Genomic DNA, 4,209 nt, shown 5'->3' with positions numbered 1-4,209 from the left:
AGCGAAACTTTAAACGCTAACACATTGTGGCTTATTGCCCAACCCTATGCATTGAAGATCTCCTTTTTTTAAATTTTTTTTAATTAAGGTTTTAGACAATAAAAAAGAGAAAAAAAACATACACAATACATATAACAACAACACACACAAAAAGCAACACAAAATTCAACAATAAAAAACAACCAAAAAAACAACAACCATAACAATTAAAAACAATATCTCTTTTCCATTTCCATTTTTAAATTACTTACTTTCTGGACTTCCTCATACCTCCCTCTTTTGTATTCCAATCCAAGTTATTTGTCCAGCAGTTTCTTTTCCACTTTTTTAATCCCAAACTTTAATTTAATAAAATATTAAATTATATAACTTCAACTTCTTTAAACCTAATCCTTGGTCTTAGTATCATTAACATTAAAATTTTCCCTCTTAATATCAAATTTCCATTTCTTTAAACATCTTTAGTCTTAATCTTAATCTTAGTCTATTATTAACTTTAACCTGTACAGCTGGAAACCACTTATTTTCAATCCAACATCGCTCTAACATTCTTTAATTTTGCAGTGTTTCTGAAGATAGTCTTTGAATTTCTTCCAATCTTCCTCCATCGACTCTTCTCCCTGGTCACGGATTCTACCAGTCATTTCCGCCAATTCCATATAGTCCATAAGTTTCATCTGCCATTCCTCCAGCGTGGGAAGTTCTTGTGTCTTCCAATACTTTGCGATGAGTATTCTTGCTGCTGTTGTTGCATACATAAAGAAAGTTCTATCCTTTTTTAACACCATTTGGCCGACCATGCCCAGGAGAAAGGCCTCTGGTTTCTTAGGGAAGGTATACTTAAATACCTTTTTTAATTCATTATATATCATTTCCCAGAAAGCCTTAATCTTTGGGCACGTCCACCAAAGGTGGAAAAATGTACCTTCAGTTTCTTTACATTTCCAACATTTGTTATCGGGCAAATGATAGATTTTCGCAAGCTTGACTGGGGTTATGTACCACCTGTATATCATTTTCATAATATTCTCTCTTAAGGCATTACGTGCCGTAAATTTCATACCTGTGGTCCATAACTGTTCCCAGTCAGCAAACATAATATTATGACCAACGTCCTGTGCCCATTTAATCATAGCCGATTTTACCGTTTCATCCTGAGTATTCCATTTCAGCAGCAAGTTATACATTCTTGACAAATTCTTAGTTTTGGGTTCTAACAATTCTGTTTCCAATTTGGATCTTTCCACCTGGAAGCCAATTTTCCTGTCCAATTTAAATACCTCCATTATTTGATAATAATGAAGCCAGTCTCGCACTTTATCTTTTAGGTTTTCAAAACTCTGCAATTTCAGTCTATCTCCGTCTTGTTATGCATTGAAGATCTCCGGCTTAATGTCAGAATAGGCTTGTAAGCAGTTTGCAAAATACCTCTTTTTAATGTTAAGGCTTAACATGTGATTAAGAGACTCGTGCTTTACCGACAGAGCTGTCCCAAGAGTCGTGGAAGAAAAGACAGCTATCTGTTGGGAGAGACTGGTGCTCTGGATATTCCTGCATTTAGCATCGCAGTTTGTTAAGGGTCTCCTAACTACCCTTATCATCCTTAACAAACTACAGCTCACCAGGTTCTTGTTGGCGGGGGGGGGGGGGCGGGGGATGGACGTTTTCACTTGCACATTTTCCCATATTGATTATAGGATCAATAACGTCCACCACAGACGTTTGAAGCACTCTTGGCAGTCATGAACCCCCCTCAAAGAATCCACAGCGGCCGTGTGCTTACTTGCTTGCCCTCTCGCTCTGGGCCTAGGTGCCCAGTGTTGCTGAGGGTGGAAGGGAGAAGGCTGTTGGGATTCCTGTTCCGTGTCTGTAGTCATGAGATTGTTGTCTATCACATGACGGTGTATGTTTTCATTCCACAGTGTGGGAAATGATGGAGACAGGATGCTTATGTTACTGTGTTCGGTGAATTGGGACTGTTGTCCCTTGTTCTCTCTCTCTCTCTGCTGTGTGATGAGAAAGAGGAAGGAGCTAAGTCAGAATGCTCCGAGTGTATTATATATAAATAGACGCAGATTAGCCAAAATGCTGAGCTACTGAGTTCTGTTACGCAAACTGCAAATACTCTGTGGATCCCTGAGTGTGCTGATGCTTCTTGGTATCAATCGCTGTGATGTGCGGGCTGAAGAAAGCTTTTGAAGCTCCCAATCGACCAGGAGGGAGAGAACATGCCAGTTGGGCATGTGTCTCTGCCAGGGTCCTACACGAGAGTAGGACACAAGCTGAGTGGGTGAACACAAGTGGGGAAGCTGCACAGCCAGGGCTAGGAGGCCTTGGCAGGCAGCCGACATTGCCTATCCTCAACCCTGGCTTGAGAGGTCGTAAGAACCTAAGGAGGAACACTGCTGGTTCAATGGCCAATGGTCTGTCTAGCTTAGCGTTCTGTTCTCACAGTGGCCGGCCAGATGGAGAAGCCTTTGGGCAGGGCCCAAATGCAACTTCACCACTCTGCCCACTTGTGTTTCCATCATTTCAGCACCTGCCGGACTAAAGATGTCGTATATCCAATAAGATGCCGGTGCAATCTACCGTACTCTATATTGAATCAACCATCAATCTTTACATGGTTCTTTGGGTAAATCAGGAACAACTAGGGCCTTCTGGCGGTTCCCTCACTGTGAGAAGCCAAGTTACAGGGAACCAGGCAGAGGGCCTTCTCGGTAGTGGCCCCCGCCCTGTGGAACGCCCTCCCATCAGATGTCAAAGCGATAAACAACTACCTGACATTCAGAAGACATCTTAAGGCAGCCCTGTTCAGGGAAGTTTTTAATGTGTGACATTTTAGTGTATTTTTGGTCTCTGTGGAAGCCGCCCAGAGTGGCTGGAGAAACCCAGCCAGATGGGCGGGGTACAAATAATAAATTATTATTATTATTATTATTATTATTATTATTATTATTATTACTAGGGATGAGGAGAGATTACGTAAGATTGCTACACCAACAAGAAACTAAAATAATTTTCTTATTCAAATCCCTGTATCCTGGGTGTTTGAACACGGAATTAGACTTTAATTGTTTCATTTAATTGTTCTGATTATATGGCTACTGCTATCATTCACTGCATTAATTGTTGGATTCCATATCTTTAAATTTTCTGAATTTGTACATGACTCAGCACTCTCAGGATGGCCTATTTAATGCCTCTAAGATTCGGCCCCCAGTATCAGCTTTCTACGCTTCTTAGTGAGTGCTGATCTTATGCTACTTGATGTACCTGTTACAACCATTCTACGTTTTTGGATCATCCATTACCGCACGGTGACAGGATTGTGACTGTTGAAAGGCTTGTTTGCCTCTTTCAATACCAATGGACCATATTGTCTAATTTTGTTCATGCAACAGTGATAGACTTTTATTTTCTGTGTTTCCATTACATATTCTCTGTTTCAAAATTGCTACGCTTGGAGCTTCTATTATCGCATGATTACAGGATCAGGGCTATTGAAAGGCTTGTTTGCCTCTGTGATATTGACTGACTACCTTCTCTTATTTTGTTCACACAATATTGATTTTGTTAGTATATTATTAGCCACGTGTTGCCTGTTATTGCTTAAGTTACACTTGTGTTTCCTGGCAGCTGGTGTTCAGATGTGTACTGCCTCCAGCACTGAAGGAAAAACACAGTTGTCATTACCTGTAGCCACTGATTGCCTTCTTCTCCCAATGAGTCTACCTAATCTTCTTTTAAAGCCATCCACATGGGTGGCCCATCAGGAACTCTGTTTAACTACATGCTGTGCAGTGCTATTCTTTCTAGAAAAAGAGGCGCCGCAACTCACCATGAACACCTCCCTCGTTCTCTAAGAATGGTAATGGCGCCCACCTGAGAGGTGTCGGGACTGAGTTCCTGTGAGTTCCCCCTGGGGGAAAAGAAAGCCCTGGTGCTTTCTTTTGTCTATCCCAAATCCATTTGTATACAGTAGTGCTTAATACTGAAAATTAACTCACTATAAACAGTTTACAGCAGCGGTATCAGCAGGGTTACATGTGTGTGTGTTAGGCCCTGGTTTGGGGATCGGAACTGGTTTGTGCACTTTAAACAGCAGCCCTGTGGTGTGTGCGCCAAGGTGTAAAGCCCCGAGAAACAGCCTGTGGTCTTCTTTTTCTTTTTGCAAAGGAATATATGGACGTATAACCAGACCAAGAA

The sequence above is a fragment of the Podarcis pityusensis genome (assembly GCF_964106645.2).
Source record: "Podarcis pityusensis genome assembly, chromosome: 2".
Taxonomy (NCBI): Eukaryota; Metazoa; Chordata; class Lepidosauria; order Squamata; family Lacertidae; genus Podarcis; species Podarcis pityusensis.
Note: the sequence above shows the minus strand (reverse complement) of the source record.